Genomic DNA, 19,556 nt, shown 5'->3' on the forward strand with positions numbered 1-19,556 from the left:
CGGTGCTCATCAAGCAAAGCCAGTGCCCGCTTCAAACACAAATGCAGTTTTTTTGGCTCTGATTCCAAAGTTTCTGACTTATTCAGGTCCGGGTAAGTCATAAAATCTGTATTTTTAACAGGCATACCAGGTAAGGCTAATAATCAAATTCTTGATTTGACAATTAGAACTACTCATTTGGCATTTTCCATATACTGCTTCCTCATACTGTTCGGGAGCCTTCTTCATCTGGAACTATCCTCTCTCAACTGCAGTAAGTTTTTAAACTTTAAAGACTATATTTTTGATGGCTGGAAAATTAGTTTAATGTTATTTTTCATCTCTGTAAGTTGTGCTTTTTATTCTTTGTTAAAGTGATTTTCCGTGGCCTCGGGAAGTTTTATTTTAGCAGACGAATATTCATCTGGGTGTGTGGATTGTTGCTCCTTGATCTGAGTCCCCTCGGGGTGCTTGTTCCCATCACTGCCGACCCCTGGTTCTAGCTGCCTGGGTTAGCAGTGAGGAACACTGAGTTCAGGAAGGGAGGGAAATACAACGGTCTTGGTCCTTGTTGGCACATTGTCAAGAGGAAGTCACTTGCCCACAAAGCTGCAGGTTGGTTGACCAGCATCAAGAGCAGAGGGGACCCAAGCCCACCTGTCCAACTCTGTCCAAACCCCTCCAAAGCCAAGGAGACTAGCAGGTACCCTGAAGATCATCCCTCAAGCTGCCACACTCCCGTTTAAGGGTTCACAGATCCCCCAGGGTTCTCTGCAGGAAGACGGGTGCTCTGGCTCTTGCTTCTGGTTCACCATTGTTGGTGCATGGAAATGAGCTGAGCACCAGCTCTCTCCAGCTGCATTCCCCCAGATGAGGGGTCTTGCATATATCCGTCCCCCAGACCCCACCTCTCGCCAGACCCTGAAGATGCTCTGCTGAAGATAGGTGGCTGGAAGTTGATTCGAATTAGAATAAAGGGGCAGGTGGATAGGAGAGGGGGTTGAGGGTGGAGTGGATGCTCTGGCCACCATTTCCCTGAAATTATTGAACTTTTCATCTGTGTTACGTCTGATTTCTCCAGCTGAAGGGCTTTGGATATGTATTTTGAAAAGAGAGATAACAACCTCCACATAAAGTTGGCATTGAAATCACAGCGACCACCATTGTCCACTCTCTGTGCCAGGCACCTGGCTGAGTGCTTTAGCTGTGTTAATGCCAAGTGAGGTAATACAGCTGATGCACTTAGCACGTTGCCAGGCACAGGTGGGTACCCCATATCTGCCCACTGTCCTCCTCGGTTCTTGCTTTTAGCTGCTGACCTCAGTGAGGGCAGATGCTGCCTCGAACATTTTTACAACCCCCCTTCCCTTTGCACTTTACACCCTGCTCTGCTTAGAGGCATTCAGCTTATTTGTTGGTTGACTAACTGAATAGACCATGTGCTCCCAAGGGGCAATTGATTATTTTCCCTGCCCTTGGTCAACTAGATTAATTTTACGTGATTCTAAAAACCCCAGCTCTAAGTTCACTCCTTCTGCAACACTGCACGCATTCTCTCTGCTCTGATACAATCCCATCTACGCATTTTAGAGATTAAATATCCCCAGCTCTACCTTGTACTCAAGTTATTTATGCATCTGATCTATATCCTTTACTAGAATCCACACCTTTTTTTTTTTCTCCAAGGTCTGTTCTGTATCAGAAATTCTTTCTTTTGAAACATGCCCTGAAACCTAAGAGAATCTTCATAGGAAATAAGAATTAGAGGAATCCTTTCTTCATTTCTTTAATAGAAAAAGCTGTCAAATTGAAAATGGATCCTGTGACGCAAAGCAACTTGGCAAGTTAGGAGTGGGTGGACCTGCAGGGAGAATGTGGTAGAACATCCTGGTTAAAGTGCTGTGTTGACCTCTGATGGGCCTCTTGCTTTCTCATGAGTACTTTTTCTTTTTCTTTTTGTGGCTGCGCCTGCAGCATATGGAAGTTCCCAGGCTAGGGGGTGGAATCAGGGCTGCAGCTTCAGCTTATACCACAGCCACAGCAACACTGGATCTGACCCACATCTGCAACCTGTGCTGTAGCCTGTGGCAACCCTGGATCCTTAACCAACTGAGCAAGGCCAGGGATCAAACCCACATCCTTACAGAGACATCAGGTCCTTAACCTGCTGAGCCACAGTGGGAACTCTGTGTGAGTACTAAAATGAGTTTTTCCTCCACTAATTCTCATATGCTTTCCTCTAAATAAATAAACATATCCATCTGATTGACTCAGCTTTTCTTTTCAAATGATTCATCAATATTTTAGTGTAGGCATCCTATATTTTACAAAACCTTTCTTTTCTAGGTTATCATATTTTGGAGTACAGCTTTGGAGAGTTGGAATCCGGCCCTAATGTATGACCAGTAGCTACGCAGCAGTAGGTGCTGGGGTTCTGTTTGGTATAATACATGTGCATCCCCTGTCTGGTGTGGGCTCTGCTTTGTGATAGGAACTTTTTAGGAGAACCAGACTTGAGTCCCTGCCTCAAGTGATTAGAAAACCACAGAGGGCAGAAGGTAAGAACCTAGATATGGACACCTATGCATCAGTGTTCGAGTCTGGAAATACCATTTGTATATCCTCTGGATCCATGATAATGATCTTAGTGTACAAGCTTTTAGTGCATTTTAACTTTATTGATAAGGAAATAGGATACTTGGAAAAATTTGCTAAAGTGCATGCTACCGGAAGACAAGGTCCCTGTTTGATTTATTTTTGAAAATTCCACAATGCCCAGCACAGACCCTATTATGGGTGTGGTGGGTGAACTTTTGCAGAGTATGAAGCTGTCGCTGGAGCATGGCTGTCCCAGTGAGAAATATGTTTCTCGACCATCTTGCGTCTGGGTGTGGCTCTGTGATTTGTTTACCCCAATAGTGCGTGAGCAGAAGGTGTTACACATGGGGAGCCTTTGCAGGCTTCCTTTCTCTTGGATCAGTGTAGATCAAATGAAGGGATTCTGGCTCCCTGAATCTAAGTCGCTCTGACTGCACTGGTTCTATCAGTGGTAATGAAATGTTCAGGGCGTTAAAACTTGGCCATTGAAATTTGTGGGTTTACCTACGACATTAACTTGCATCGCCGTAGCTAATACTGCTGTCCAACAGATTCGTTGAAGGGATAATGGCCTGTAGAACTAAATCAGTTCTAGTACAATGCCGTTTAGTACCTGTGTATGGCTGTGTGACAAACCCATCGATCTTATGTCATCCATCTGCCGTGGGCTCAAACAGAAACAGAAATAAGCGGAATTTGAAGTGGGGCAGCCAGATGGGGTAGATTTGAGGCAATACAGTGGCTTTTCCTTTTCATATTAAAAAAAAAATACATTAGACCCATATTGTAAAAAAGAAGGAAGCAAGAGAACTACCAAGTTAAGCAGGGGTGGGGAAGCTCTTACACACTCACTGTTGGAGTGTTTCCTCTTAGTAGTCAACTAATGAATGAATGAAATAAAAAAAGCATTTTTCTCTTCAATCTATCATGTATTTATGTATTTTTGTCTTTTTATATAGAAAACATAGTAATTCCTTTACTGAACTAAAAGCGAATTAGAAAAAGCTGCTAATAGCTTTTGTGTTTAGAAATGTAATGTCTTCCCGTGAATTATTTTATGGGTGACATGTCTGGAATTGCTTATGAATACTGGGTTATAGATTTTTATTCTCTCCTTTTTATTTTCTTCTTCTTCTTCTTTTTTTTTAACTGAGCGAACTTAAACATGATATTAAAAAAAAAAAAACAAAAAACCTTTTATCTGGTGGTAGAAATGTCAGCCACATTCAATTCACTCTTAGGCTTCCCCGAAAAGGAATGAACTTTTACACGTAACAATAGTCTTGTTTTTATAAGTGGTTGGTAATACTGCAAATGTGTAAGGCATTCATTTTCCAGGAGCTCTTTTCTCCCTGGTAACACACCAGGAAATACAGTGTGTTGTTATTTGAATTCTTTCTTATGCTCTGACTCCCAGATGAATTGAAATTCAACTTCACAGTCAAATGAGTAGCCATTTAAAGCTCAGGTGTGTATTTCCTAAGACCCTCTCAAAGGGTATATAACTGTTTATGTCTTTCCTAAAGACAGCAAACTGAATTTTTAATTGGACCTTGCCTCTCCCAAGAGTTCATTATACCTCTATTCCAAGGCCATATATTACAAAGCTTCAGTATGAATGGGAACATGGAGCCCGTGTTTCAGTTGAACAGCTGAAGTTATAGCAGCTGACACTTGAGTCATTTCAACGACTCCCCAACCAAAATTTTATTTGAGTCCTTCAAAAAGTGAACACACACACACACACACACATAACTTTGCATGTCAAAATTCCACAAACTTTCAGATTATGATAAACAGTTTGTTTTCTCAGAAAATAAGTCTCAAGTGGGACTAGTTCCAAATTGTTCTTATTTCAATCCCACCTTGACCTTGTCAGGTGGATTTTTAAAAATGAAGCAGTGGAAAAGTTTATATATATATGCTAAAGACCTACTAGGTCAGAACCGGGGCACAGAATGACTTCATCAGAGGGGTAGGGATGGAAGCAAAGGCCTCCCTGACACATGAGCACATCTAAAGCTAGTCTCACTCTGATCTTATTATTATTATTTTCTGATTTTTGCCTTTTCTGGGGCCTCTCCCACAGCATGCGGAGATTCCCACCTAGGGGTCTAATCAGAGCTGTAGCCGCTGGCCTACGCCACAGCCACAGCAACACCAGATCCGAGCCTCGTCTGCGACCTACACCACAGCTCATGGCAATGCCTGATCCTTAGCCCCCTGAGCAAGGCCAGGGACTGAACCCGCAACCTCGTGATTATCCTAGTCGGATTCGTTAACCACTGAGCCACGACGGGAACTCCCCTCCCTCTGATCTTAAAAACAGAAAAACAACACCTAACCCCCCGCCCCCAGCCCCAAGACTTGTGTGGCTAATTGACTAACACTGAATGGCACAGCCATGTGCTTCTCTGTTCTTTATGGTTTAAGAACCATGTAATTTTCCTGAGGTAAATCAGACTATGAAGACTAAGGTTAAAAATACTATGGAAACATCACAGAGCATGCTGAAGCGTGTAATTCATACTTAAAACTCTTTTAACTCTTACGGGGCAGTGGCAGTGTTGTGGTCTTACCTTATACCATAACAGAGTGGACCTTTGTGTATCATATGTGGTTAACCTTCCCTGGAAATTTTAAGTGGTATCTTTATTCCAGATTTGAATATTTTATAAATCTGGATTTTTTTCCCCCTGAAATTTGTAAATGTGAACTTGGATGGGCATCCAGGGTGCCATGATAGAGGGTACATTTCTTAGTTTTTCTGAGATGTCGTTTCTGCAGTTTTAACATTAAAGGTTTGAAATAAGTGATCTCTAGACTAGTTTGAGTTACAGTATTTCATCGTTCCACATTTCAAGTAGTTTCTTCTCTATTTGTACATCTCTAGCTTTCAGCATTTTTCTACCATGAAGTAAAAGAATTTTTGGACTATGCGCTTAGTATGCTTAGTACTAGAATCTTAGGCTTCAGTCTGTCCATTTATTTCTACTTATTATCTTCCCCTGATAATGGACTTCTTGCTTCACCTTCCTTTTATTTATCTCTCAATGGTATCAACAGCTTCTCAGTAACTAGGCTCAAAACCTTAAAAAGTTTTCCCCAACTGTTCGTTCTCCTTTGTGCCTAACATTAAATCAATCACATAATTCTGTTGGGAGCACCTCTGTGAACGGTGAGGCTAGTTTTGCAAAACAGAATAATAGAATTGCAGAATTGGAAGCGATTCCATTTTTTGGTTCACAGGTTTTATAGAACTACTTTGAGCATCTGAAGAGATACATGCACCATCTCCCAGGGGAGGGGGCACTTCAAATATAGACATCTGATATATATGTGTGTGTGTATGTGTGTTTGTGTGTGTGTGTGTGTTTGCATATAATTTCTAAGGATTCAAAGACTTCATGGCATTCACCTATGGACCTCAAATTAAAAATTCCTCAACTTGGGGAGTTCCTTGGTGGCCTAGCTGATGTTGACGCTACTGGGGTAGAAGGTTTGAACCCTGGCCCGAGAACTTGTGCATAGCACTGGCGTAGCTAAAACAGAAAGAAAAGAAAGAAAAAAAAAATCCCTCAACTAGGCCAGATGTCTTCAAAAGCAGAATTTCACTCAGGAACAACCCTCGTGGATGGCTGACTGCATCTGCTTGAGTTCTTCTCATGAGGAAAGAGCTCAGTCCTTTGGAGCTTTCTCTTCTTTTCTTTGTCATGAAACTTCTATTGTTGGGAAATTTGTTTAGGATTAAAATCTGTTTGCTTATAGCTTCCAGTTCATGCTAGGTCTTTATTTAAAGACATCTCCCCTATCCACGCAAATCTTCTATTTTTCATGTTAAGTACTTACACTTAGTCAACTGTGCCTTTTATTGCTTGGCTTCCAGCCCCTCTACTCTCCTGATCGTCTTTCTCCGGACACTTTCTCTAGACCCTCTTCAACGTTTTTATTTAATTTTGTTTCCTTAAAATGAGTAATATTCTTCATATGTGATATGAATAACCAATGCAAAATTCTTAGGAAGCTTTTTTTAGCAATGACATCCAGCCTTGACTGAGGTCTTGGGTCTGCTAATAGCTCGTCGTTTTGACCTATTGACGGTTCCTTTTATCTTCTCCAATTTCTCACCTGTGAAATGGGAATAGTCACACCATCATTGTAAGTTTGTTATTTTAGCACATATAAGGTACTCAATAAATGACAGATGTTATTTTTATTGTTAATTAAGTTTAAGATGATTTGGGGGAGTTCCCATTGTGGCTCAGTGCGTTAAGAACCCATGAGGATACAAGTTCAATCCATGGCCTCACTCAGTGGGTTAATGATCTGGCGTTGCCACAGGCTTAAGCAAAGGTTGCAGACATGGCTTGGATCTGGTGTTGCTGTGGCTGTGGCATAGGCCTGCTGCTGCAGCTCCAATTCAGTTCCCTAGCCTGGGAACTTCCATATGCCGAGGGTGCAGCCCTAAAAAGAAAAGGAAAAAGATTCAGGGTAATTGGAGAATATATCACATCTTATGATGGACAATAAAAATCTCCAAAATATTTCTAAGCAGAATTAAACTAAGCCCCTCCTACTCCAAAGCTATATTAATTTTTTATAACCTAAATGCAAATTTCTTAACTACTTAGTATTACTAAATTCTGTCATATTGAGTTTGGTCCACATGCTGGGCTCCTAAGATGACTACCGAATCCTGGTTCTGTCCTTCCGTGTATTACCTGTCCTCCTAGGTTTTGTGATCCCTTGTCAGGTATGGGACCAAGGACCAAGTCCGTCAGCATCCATTAGCCACTTTTCTCCAAGTGGACTTTAATTCACTCAACAGTTCTCTCTCAGGACTGTCAAGGCCAGAGTTTGTCATAACCTTGCTCCCAATATAAATGCACTGTGCATTTGGGATTCCCCTGATATAACTACCAAAAAAGAAAAAAATAGAAAATGATGTTAGTGTGAAATGAGGTGTCCTGTCTGAACTCACCATGACTCAGTTGTTTAACTGAGTTTTCCCCCGCGTCCCCTGAGTCATAACAACACTATGTAAAGAAGGCAGGGAGTGCACCTTGTTTGTACAGAGCCTACCAGATTTTGCAGTACTTCCCTAAATGTCTAACAGACTGCTTCTTTGACTCTCAGATCAGAGTGAAGACAATTTCAAGGGCAAATAAAGGGAGAAAGACTGGGTCTTTCGACTATGGCCCAGTTCTCTTGCAAATATGGGGCCTCTGGGTTCTTGCAAAGACTCTCCCTGGAGCACAGCAATAGAGCTCATCAGAATCGCTAAGGATTCTGTGTGAGTAGCCAGCTATAGGCCTGTAGGTCTTTTCTCCTTGCCCAGGCTCTATAATCCTCGCCAAGCTCAGGGACAGGAGAAGGAGAAATAATAAACTGAACATTCATACCTTCCAAAAGTTCTGCTAAATTGAGACTCTCTGAGAAATCTTTCAACAATATTTATGAATGAAATTTTTTAAAAAGTTTCTTAGATGAATGTTCCAAACATCTTTAAGTGCTGAAAAAAAAAAAAAAAAAAAAAGGACTCTGCTAATACCCTTTGCATGAGCTCAGTCTATTTTGCTCTTGCCTCCAGCTGTTGCATGAGTTAGGGTCATATTTGGAAGGACAGCTCATTGGGTTGGGAAGGTCCTGGAAGGGAGTGCGGAAGAGGAGGGGTGCAGAGATGCCAGACAGTCAGGAGAGCCAGCAGACGTGTGTGGACAGACTCAGCAAGCTCTGCTTACTGCTGGAGTGTGGCTGCCTGAAATGGAATCTAAGGATCCGGCCTCAGGAGTGCAGGAGGACCATGGCCTGTCTGTGAACCTGGCAGTGAACTCTCCTAGAAAGTGCTTTTTCTCAAGGTCCTTGACTCTCAGGGGGACCTTCGCTTTGAATTTAAATTAATTGAGAGCTCTGTTAATATAATCAAGTGCACCTTCCCATCCCTGCCATCCACAAAGAAAAGGACATTCAAAAAGTTTTCCTTTTATTAAGGCCTGTCCTGAAGTTTTAAGGTATGATGAAATGTGAGACTGGAAAAGTTTCGCTTTCTCCAGAGGAAGATGCAATAGCCAATCAATATCTCTCTCTTATCTTAACCTAAGCTTTGACTTAAAGCAAATAACAAATGTCCAAAAACATCTGGCTCTCATTTCCTGGATGAAATGCGGGCATGAACTAACCACCCCTCCATACGTAAACTTCTCTCCACAAATTAGCGCATGGAATAAGGCAGTGATCCTTTCAAATAAGTATTTAGTGGATAAAATGAATGATCCTCAGAAAAACACATCAAAAGTATCCTGGGACATAGCAAAGAGTTAATTTAGCTCTCCTCATTTTCAGTAATGTATTAAGCTATGGATGAAATTGGGACTCTGAGTCTATACGACACCTTTGAAAAGGTGGTCCTTATATATCATCCATGCTATTTTTTAAAAAAGTGACATCTATCATATTCTTATGACTCAAGTTCCTAATCTGAGAAAAACTTACCTAGTTCCTACCTCGCACACTTGTGAGTATTAATGATGCCACATGTAAGCACGATTCCTGGCACAGAGGATGCCCTTAGCAAATGGCAGCTGACCATTCTTCTAAGTAAGAGACAGTGAGAAGCAGTGACCTGGAGCCCTGGCCTATGGAGGCCTGTAATTCTGTTGCAAAGGCCCACTGGAGTCCCACCTTGGATAGACTGTTGTGCAGAGAGCGCTGCTGGTACTTTAGCCATAAATTGCCCTTGCGTTGATCCCATGCTAAACCGGTCGTATGCGTTTCATTAATTTTAAGAAATAATGTTTATCTGAATTTTGGAGATCATGGAAATCATCTCTTCTGAGCGGTTTTCCTCCCAGTCTGTCTGGGATTTATAAGGACGTCCGCCCTTCCTGAGCACCACAAGACGGTCTGACCGTGAGTGATGACAGAGAGGTCTTTGGCTCGGGAAAGGCTACCAGGGTCCAGGAGAGGCTTGGGAGGATGGGCCTGTGGGAGAAGCATGTGTTTGTTTTCCCTGGAGGTGCATGGGACCTCGGGGCAGTGAGTCATTACTGACCAAACCCAGTTTACCGAAGAGAAGAGAACTGAATTTAGAGCCCAGACTATTTGAGGAAGGCTGTCTCCTGTCCCCTCAACGGCACAGTCACAACAGCAAAAGGTGAGAATAACACAGGGGGTGGAGTAAGAGACCTACGACCCAAAACTCCTTACCTGGGTTTTCATTTGTAGACATGAGAAGAAAAACAAAGGAAAAAAAAACGAAGACGAAGAAGGAAATAGTTCACATTTTATCTTCTTCCTTTAACTCCTGTCTCTGCCTCTTTGAAATTATAAAAATCAGCAGATTCCACTGGGGGGAAAATGTTTTGAAGAAGTAATCCATTGATCACCTCTTCTGACGTGACATGTTTAACTAGACAAAATCAATACTTCTTCGAGTGACAATGGCTTTGTAAAAAAACTAACACTAATGGGTGACATGAAGCATAAGAGGATAAAGGACTCTCGTAGACAAAGTCCTCCCTTATTCCTCACCCTATCTGTGAGTATCTTTGATTCAAAATCACATGTGTATGCATGTATTGGGTATGTTGTTGCCGAATTTATGGAGGTCAGGGCACAAAGGAATTCTTTTTTTTTTTTTTTTTTTCATTTTCTGGTGCATTCACTTATCAGTCAGGCCGCATGAAGTGACACACAGGAAAACAAAGAATCTTAGTTTTAAACCAAGCAGAAGAGATTGAAAAATATAACTCTTTTAAACGTCAAAAGTCCTATCCATTTTTAAAAGAACTTGCTTAATTTTGGAGTATTTAGGAAATAGTGCCCCTGCTTTACACATTTACCCCACATCAGCCTACAGGCTTTATTCTTTGCCATTCAGTGAGCACCGTATTTCAGCAGAAGAACTTGAAACAAACAAACACAAACAAAGGCTTTTAAAAATGCCTAATCCCTTCAGAAAGAGCATTAAGGGACAATCACTGTTTCATTTTGATTGTCACCTGGATTCAAAACTGTGCAACCAGAGACGGTTTCAGATGGACAGATGGCCCTGGCAGTTAAGAGGGATGGGGGTGGGAAAAGAAATAAATGAATACTCTGTTTTTTGTGTAAGCGAATAAAAGGGAAGAGGAAACAAAAGCAATGAGCCAGCCACTGTTGAATCGGCAGTTCCTCTAAACATACCTTGCCTCTCCTACAAGAGATTACTGTCCTGTGAGTCTGTTTAGCACAGATGCAGATAATCCTGCTGCAGAACCGGGGAATGCTTGCCTCTCAGAGCTGAACACTGCCTGTTTGCCTGGTGCCCACAGAGGTTGCTGAAACTTGACAAGACTAACTGCGATCACCCGTAATGGGATGCTGACGGAGTCAGGGGACTTGAACGACACTGATTTTATTGGGGTGAATCGCACATCTTGGGCAGTGTCTGGCCAAGTGAATTTAGGGCATGCAAAGACCTTGCCTCCCCACCGCTCTGTGGGGAACTGAGCCTGGGGGGTTAGTGTGACATCAGCGGGGTTGAAGGGGGGGGGCACGGGGGGAACCTATTTGATGCTGGAATGCTGGCTGCTGAATGGTGCTGGCCATCATCAGCTTTTGTTTACTTCATCCTCCGTGTGAAGATAGCAGCTGTTTCTTTCAGTAAAAAAGAAGTAAAAGAATGTAGCGACCTACCTCACATTTCCCCCCTCCTCCTCCAAATGTTTGTGGAGCCCAACAGCTGTCTTTGCAAATCCTGCCACTCAGGATTGCAATGGCTGTACATAATCAAGCATGGAGTGCTGAAGCTGAGATTGTTGGCTGGCTCCAGGAGGCAGGTGGGACTGAACTGTTCTCTTAATGGGCTCGCATGGTCGGCTCCTGCGGGGATTGACTCAAAAAGGGGGAAAAAAAAGCATTTAAAGGAGGCAATGAAGGAGAGTTGAATACACGGATCTCGTATTTCATACGTATAGATCTGAATGGCTGTGAAGCATGAATTCACTGGTTGTTAGAGCTGGAAGGGATTTGAACGGTCCTCTTGTCTAGGGCTTTTAATATTATTTTTAGCAACAGACTTTGCTTTTAGTCCGAATACATCTTAGACCAGGAGTATCATGTCATAACTGAAAATACCTACCTAGGACAAGCAGGAGCATCAACGGGCAAAGTGGTGCAGCATAAGAAAAGCAACTCTAACAACAAATGGACTCAGCATTGGGGACGCAATAGGACTGGTGGGGACTGTGGCAACTGGATGCCTTTGGTGGGTGGAGGGCAACTGCTGTTCCTTTCTAGCATATTGTCGCCTTTGCCAGGTGGGGACTCATTCATCCATTCATTCATTGAACAAATACTTACTAAGTGTTTCCTGCATACCAGGTACTGTCTTAAGCACATATGAAAATAGACAAGACCCCTGTTATCATAGTGCTTATTTTCTAGGGAAGGAGACAGCTAGCAAAAAAAAAAAGAGAATGCATAAAATTGTATATATTTGTAGGTAGGGATGGATGCCAAAAACAGTGAAGCAGTGTAAAGGATAGAGAGTCATTGGGAAAGGAACTGTTAGAGAGAACTGTCTGGAGGGGACTTTTAAAGGAGTACGTAGTAGCAGAGAATTAGATGACAGGAAGGAATGAGCTGTGTGCAGATCTGGGGTTGGGGTGGGAGTGGGGGTGAAGTTGGGGTGTTTGAACATTCTAGGGAGTGGAAAGAGAGTGTGAACATCCAGAGGCAGGCCTTGCTCTACTAAGCACACCTTGGAATCCTATCCCAGTTTCATCTCCTCTGTTTACCCTAAATAGACCAGAGAGGTGAGGATGCTTGCCCACGGTCACACAGGAGTATGCTGGGACTAGAACCTAGATCTTGCAACTCCCTTCTAGTCCTGTGCCCTTTGTGTTACTCTGCATTTTCTTCCACTCCCCAAAAAGGTGTAGTCTTAAGAGAATCTACATGACCACGGCTGGAATGACTAATGAATAGCAACACATGTAGTAGCAGTTTCCATTAGAAATTCGAGGAAAACGTTTAAATTTTCATAGAGTTCTGTCCCAATTCGCCTAGCCAGTTTCTACCCCAGGGTGTAATTCTGTGTTGTTTACTGCCCTAACATATTTTCCGTGCTGTTTGTAAATATGATTACAGCTTAAGTTGTTTATTCTTATCCAAAAGATTAAATCTCACAGCAACAGAGGTGTCTGGAATACAGGGGGAAAAAATGCAAGTCACTAATAAAGAGAGCAAAAATATCAGCTAAGTTTGACCAATTGCAAGAGGCGTACTGATGTTTTAAAATGTGCTCAAATGATCCAGTTATCTCACATTCTTAGTTCATTTTCCACTCAAATGTTAGGTCAGCCAGGAGATGAAATCACAGTCTTTGATTATCTCTGGGCTCAAAGAACAGAAGACTGCAGATTGCTTCTGCTCAGTCAACCAGGTTCTTGCATCCAGTCACCCTGACGTCAGCTTCATGTGGGGAAAGAACAGTTACACGTCGAAATGAAGAAAACCTGATGCCGGGTCTAGACGTCTCCCCTCTCCTTTTTCCTTATTCTTTCCTTCTCCACATGGGCTGCAGCCCAAACCCAGGCTAGTCTTTGCCTCTTTGGAAGAAACTTGACTTAAAAACTGGCTCAATACATATTCAGAATACATATTCATCTTATGGGACAAGTGCAAAGTATCCCCTGACAGTAACAACCTACAACTCCTTGCTTCTTATTTCTTAACTAGAAATAAAATTGTCTTTCATTCATACCGTAGTTTTAAAACACACCAGGGTTGAAGAATCACAGAGAGAATTTTACTCAAAAGAATCTTTTTTTTTTTTTTTTTTTTTTCTTCTTGGTATTTAGTTTTTCTTTCTGGTGAGTGGAATGAAAGGCAGAATTATGCTCTACTCACTGAAATCTTTTGAAATGCCACTATGCTTTCCCCAATCTTCTGGATAACACTAAAGGAAATCAATAGAGATCTTCCTAGGTGAAGGGAGTTTGACTGGCTAATGTATCACTCATTTTGTTTTCACTGGTTAGGAGGTAGAACATTGTTAAATATTTGCTATAATTCTTTCTTGGGTATTTAAAGTTGCTTCAGTGGCATATTTTATTATATATATCAACAACAATGGTCGTACTCGAGGAAAAATAAACTGAAATTATAATTTAGATGTCTCTTTTTTTAAAAATATAGTGGAAGATTACCCTGAGATAAGCGTGGACTATGGGTTGGACATATCTCAAAAATATGTTCTCTGTACCTGTGCTTTGGGCTGATTTCAATTTAGTTGAATCTATGAATTATTTTATTAAGAATTTGCTCTAATTTAGTGGATGTTACAGTGGGGAGGGGAGGGAAATGTGGGTGCAATTTCCATGGTGGCCCGTAACCTCCACAGAGATCAAGTCCAATCTCTATGAAGACTACCGGCCACCATGTACTACACGACATCAAGTACTACAGAGCTGTCCTGTGAACATTCTAAAGGCTAAAACTACTGGAGAAGGAAGAGTTTATGAAAAATTAATGTCGGATTGGATCTGAAATCCTGGGTAGGCTTTAGATCAGTGGAGAGAAATGAAAACTAGCAGACAGACAAGCAATGACCAGGACACAAAGCAGCAGTGAGCATGCCCCGTATATGAAGTACTGTGGAGAAGATGCTTGCTAGGTACTAATAAGGCAAATCTGTATCATGGAGGAGCTTGAATCTCAGGAAGAGAATCTTGCCTTGTTTTGAGAGGCGCTGGAGAAACTTTGCTGGAGACTTTGAGAAGATTACACTGACAGGGATGTGCAGGAAAAAAAAATGGAGGGAGGTAGGATCAACATTTCAAAAATCACTTGGAAACTTACTACAACATTCCTGCTTACGTGGCCCCCAAATAGTGGTTGCTAAAAAGAAAAGAGAGCTAAAGAAAAACAAGATGGTAGAACAGTGCTTGACTTCATTGTACGTTTATTCACAGGTACCATTTGGAGACCTCCCTGGGCCGTAGGTATCAGTATCCAATACTGGCCCTGCCCTTACGGGGTGTAAATTGTAGGAGACCAGAACCAGGACTGAGGTTGAGACCTATGTGTGGATTTTTTTAGCAAAGCTTTAAGTCAAATGACTCTTGCAGAATGTGAAACAGAGACCTATGTGTGGATTTTTTTAGCAAAGCTTTAAGTCAAATGACTCTTGCAGAATGTGAAACAGAATCCAGAAGAATACATGCAAGCATGTTACAAAGCGTTTAGGTTGCTCTTTTATCCTTAAAGAGCCTGAAGAGCATGTAGGAAAAACAGCAGGGAGTAAAATGTGCTTGGTGAGACTCCATCTCCATCAGCCTCAGCAGTGGCCAAAGATTGACCTCTGACCCCTCAAAGCTCCACCCTCCATCCTAGCAATCTTCTGGTATCAAAACTGCTGGAAAAGCTCTGGAGCAGTCATCATAAGTCTCCTGATTTGAATCTTGACTCTGTTCCTTGCTTAGTATTATGATCTTGGGATGTCATTGATACTCAGAGTCTCAGTCAGCTTCATTTATAAAATGAGGCTAATATCACCCACTTGGCAAACTCAGGGGATTATCAGGAAGATCAAGTAGAAAATATATATCAAGGCCACCAGGGCCTAATGATGGTGACGGAGAGAGGAGGAAAAATGAAGAACTCTATTTGGTAATTCTTTGTTTTTCCTAGTTATCAGATTGTGAATTTTTAAAGGATACATGAGAATCATTCTCATGGTCAGAATTTCAAGCCTTAGTCTAAAAAATGCCTTAATATAAAGAAGCAGTTCTGGTCTAGTTAAATGTTAGTTAAATGCTTTTGTTGGGGAATGCCTTTTTTAGCTCCAAATGAAAACTTATATGGTATAACTTGAATACATTAAAAAAAAAAGTGAATCATTTTTAGTGTAAAGAGGTTTTTTTAAAAAAAACAAATTTATGAAGTTCCCGTTGTGGCATAGGGAAAATGAATCTGGCTAGTATCCGTGGGGATGCAGGTTTGCTCCCTGGCTTCCCTCAGTGGGTCAGGGATCTAGTGTTGCTGTGAGTGGTGTAGGTCGCATATGCGACTCGAATCCTGTGCATTGCTGGGGCTGTGGCGTAGGCAGGCAGCTGTAGCTCCAATTCAACCCCTAGCCTGGGATCTTACATATGCCATGAGTGTGGTCCTAAAAAGCAAAAACAAAAAAAGGTAATTACTATAAAATCAGTCATTGAGAATAATGAAGTTTTTCTGATTAACACTAAATTAGAAATGAGGATTTTATATCTATATCAACCTCTTATTTTGTATTTTTTTTCCTTCAGTTGCACAGTGTCAAAACAATTCTGACTCACATGGATACGTCGTTAAAATGATCATAACTGTATTTATCAGCTTGAATTCTCCGTAGAATCTTTAACTAGGAAGAAGAAGAAAAGCTTTGCTTTAATGTCTGAGCACAAAAACAAAGTTAACTGACAACACAAACTCACACATAGAGGAAGAAATAGGTTAAATATGGCATGCATTGCATGAGTGTAAGTTTCTTTTTAACAAAGTGTTTTAAATAGTGGAAAAAACAGCATTGCTTGGGTCAAATATTTGTGGAACTTTTGAAAGAACTCTCTGGAACCTTCAGTGTCTACAGAATTGTGTCAGTAGCTGGCCACATGCATTGAGCACAGGATATTCTTCTGAGCACTATTTGTGGTTTATTTCCTAATCCTTATGACCACTGCTTGAGGCAGGTGAAGATCCTGAGACACAAAAAGTTCAAATAATTTTCCATAAAGCACACAGTTGATAAATAGCTGTGGCAAGATTCAAACGTAGGATGTTTAATTCCCTGATCTTAAGTCATGGAGGAGGAAAACAGGTTAATGGTCTCTCTACACAACTTAATAGCCTGGTAATTTCAGTTTTCACATCTACCAAATACAGATCAGTTGTGAAGTTTAGTCATGACACAATCTGAAAACCTTGGCACTTACTGAATGTTTAATAGATGTTTGATAACTCTGAATTTTCCCTATGGTAAATTTTTATAAGCACTATAAAGAAAATGAAGAAGGCGAAGTAATAGAGGGAAAATGAAAATGGTAGGAACCATTTCAAACCACCGTGTGGTTGCGGAGGGTGGGCAGGAAGAATGATCTGCATGTGCAAAGGCCCTGAGGTACACTGAATAAGCTTGGGGTGGTCAATGAACTGAGAGTGTAGTTGGAGAAAGTGGAAGTATTTGAGGTTGGAGAATGCACAAAGGACCTCCAGCGCCACGTCAAAAGGGATGGAGAAGTTAAGATTTCATTTATTTATTTTTTTAAATGAAAACGTATAGCTTCATTGACTAAAAGAGAGACCAGTGCAAGGGGGAGCTTGTCTGGATGAATTTTGGCTGTCTCTTTTGAGCAACATCATTTCTCATCTATTTATCTTCAAAATCTCCAGCTAAGAGAAGGGGAATGATTGTGTAATGTGACACACCCTTTTGTGGATAATTATGTAATACTACTAGGATAAAAGCGTTTAGAGAGAGGAGGTAATTTTACTCGTTCAGCCTAGAATTTTTAGTAGATAAAGATAAAACTTTTCAAGCTGTCTCCACTACATTGCCATTTCTGTAAAGAATCAAATTACTCTCCTTTCTCCCTTTTACAAAAGATTCGTGTCTTAATTTATCACATGAAATAAAAACATTTATGTAAACTCTGCAAATTGCATCCCTGAGAAACCACAAAAGTCAAAAGAAAGTAATTAAAGCAGGATTAATCATATATATGTTATATTTTTAACTTTCTAAAAGGTCACAGCTTGATGATTTATGTTGCTACAATAGTGAACCTGACAGGGAATTACAACTTCTGAGATATTAGTGTTTAGCAGATGGCAATTTATGACACTAATCACTTAGTACCTATAAGAAAATTATCTCGGTAAATATCCCAGACCACATTGGAACTTAGGAGATTCTTAATAAACCGATGAAATAATCACGATGGTAATTATTACAGCGAAAGCCCATTCTTTTAAGCAGCTGGACAGAAAAGAAAGGTCAAGATTAATGACCCTTTAGAGCCAAGAAGGGAACTTAGCACTTTCTGTGTTGTGGGTTACTCTGCCTTGAAGGGCTTGGTTGTGAAACACTAGCTGTAGGATGTATCCCCTCATATCACTAACCATCAAAGAGGATCGATACAGAAATGTGAAAGGTAGAGTTTCAGGTTCTATAGTTTCCACTTGCAATGTCACTGGTAAGTGAAAAGCCTGGGTTGATTGCTTAGAAGATTAAATTGCTATTACTGTTCACCTGGGGAGCAGATTACATGTCCTTTGTGAGTGTGCTCAGTTGGGGGAACTTGTGTGGTGTCTTGGAAAAGGAGCAGAATTAAGAGGCAGAAGACTTAATTTTGTTCACAGCAGACTAAATATAACCCTGGCTACGTCACTTAATCTCTTTAGTTCTCATCTTCCTCAGAAGTAAAATGAAAACCAGAAAATAGTGTCTCTTTTGCCTACTTCACTAGATTTTCGAGGTTAAAAAATAACAACAAAACTCTTAGTTACCTGTCAAGCATTATACTTTTGCATTCATCGCTATATTTTGTTTCACAGTAGAGATCAGGAAGCTACTGTGTGGTCACTCTAGTGGGGTCAATGTTTATGCCAGGTCACACTTGAGTCACCCACCCACATTTTGGGACCCAAGGGCTGCCTCACCTTAGGAGAGGCTGCATTCTGTGGAGGCACAACTGTATCTTTTTGGTCTCTTATAAAAGCAACTCTAGCACTTTTCCTTTTTCTTCGGAGTCCATGGTGTGGTTAGAAGAGTGGAACTCCTGCAAGGAGAGCAAGGCAGCTAGGTAGGCCTCCACCAACCGAGACTTTCCATACCCAGCTACACACTCTCACTGCTGCTTACAGAAATTATAAACGCAGCTAAGAGACATCTCTTCCAGAGATTTCACTCCATATGTCTGCAATTCAGTTGGTTTCTCTTCCTTCGCATGATGAAAAATAGCATCATCTCTTTCATTGCCAAATGCAGAAAGCTGGGAGTTGTTCTAGATTTTTCTTCCTGTTCAACTCCCATGTCTTCACCCAACACCAACCCTGTAGATCCCACTTCCTTAACTTGCAGCCACACGTCCCATTCCATTTGTGTTGCCTCTGACTTGATGCTGGTTCTTTCGTTTTCACAGCACATTTACTTCAGTAACTTCCTAACTGGGCTTCTCGGTCCAGAACCAGCTCTTAGAAGTCGCCCTCTTCTGTGATGGCTACCTTCCTAACTTAGAGAGCTGATCAGCTTATTTCCTTGCTAAGAATTTGTTACTGCTCTCCAGAGCTTTCAAGTTTATGGTATGATTTTGATTCTTTGGCCCCCATCTCAGTCAAGCCTGATCATCTCACACCTCTCAGCATGTCCTTTCCTCTGTCCATAGCGTGCTTTTTCATGCTTCTGCAATTTCACCCATGATGCTAACACAGCCTAGAAAACTCTCTTCTCCATTATATGCCTGGCTAACTCGTATTTATTTTTAAAACTTCAGCTCTATTGGCATCTCTTTCCAAAAGCCTTCCTGATACCTAGTCCTTTAGATGTTGCTCCTCTGGGCTCTGTTAGTGCTCTGAGTATACTGCTGCCGAATTTGTTACTCCTCCTTAATCCTAACCTTAAGGTTTTCCCGTGTGTTCCTAGACACCAGCAGTGCCTGGCTCGTAACCTGGTATCCACTGTACTTCTCTGGATTGGATAAGTCAACACAGTCTATATAGGGGGGACATGCCACAGTGACAATGAAAATCACCCATGTGATTAGCTTGATTGCCGCAAGGGAAGTCCAACCCTAACGACAATACCTGTGAAGGCAGTAGAGTGAAGACTTAAGGAGGCAAAGGGGAACAAATTGAAAAAGCGAGAAACTAGGAGACCAAAAGAAACTTAGGATAAATCTTACAGTGTTCTAGCCAAGGGTTGAAATGTCTGTTAGGTTGCAGGCGCATCCTTAAAG

At 41.4% G+C, this 19,556-nt stretch overlaps 1 protein-coding gene and 1 long non-coding RNA gene across 10 annotated transcripts in view; one reads left to right on the forward strand and one right to left on the reverse strand.

The window, feature by feature from the left end:
- LOC102159120 (uncharacterized) overlaps positions 1-19,556 on the forward strand; it is a 654,277-nt gene that overhangs the window by 88,413 nt on the left and 546,308 nt on the right. The gene's annotated exons all lie outside the window — the stretch shown is intronic.
- Positions 4,257-19,556, reverse strand: part of LOC110260822 (uncharacterized) — a 31,312-nt gene continuing 16,012 nt past the window's right edge. For 5 of the 7 annotated variants that reach the window (XR_014804477.1, XR_014804480.1, XR_014804481.1 and 2 more), the window contains one exon: positions 13,636-15,964. This is a non-coding gene — a long non-coding RNA (uncharacterized LOC110260822). Of the gene's footprint in view, positions 6,706-7,298; positions 7,494-11,253; positions 11,453-13,635; positions 15,965-19,556 lie in introns of those variants that run through there. The other 2 variants (XR_014804482.1, XR_014804483.1) reach the window with 2 other exon arrangements.

This window comes from Sus scrofa, chromosome 5 (genome assembly GCF_054392235.1).
Source record: "Sus scrofa isolate SSC_HxYL_T2T_F1_AM1 chromosome 5, Sscrofa_HxYL_maternal_Yorkshire_Landrace_v2.0, whole genome shotgun sequence".
NCBI lineage: Eukaryota > Metazoa > Chordata > Mammalia > Artiodactyla > Suidae > Sus > Sus scrofa.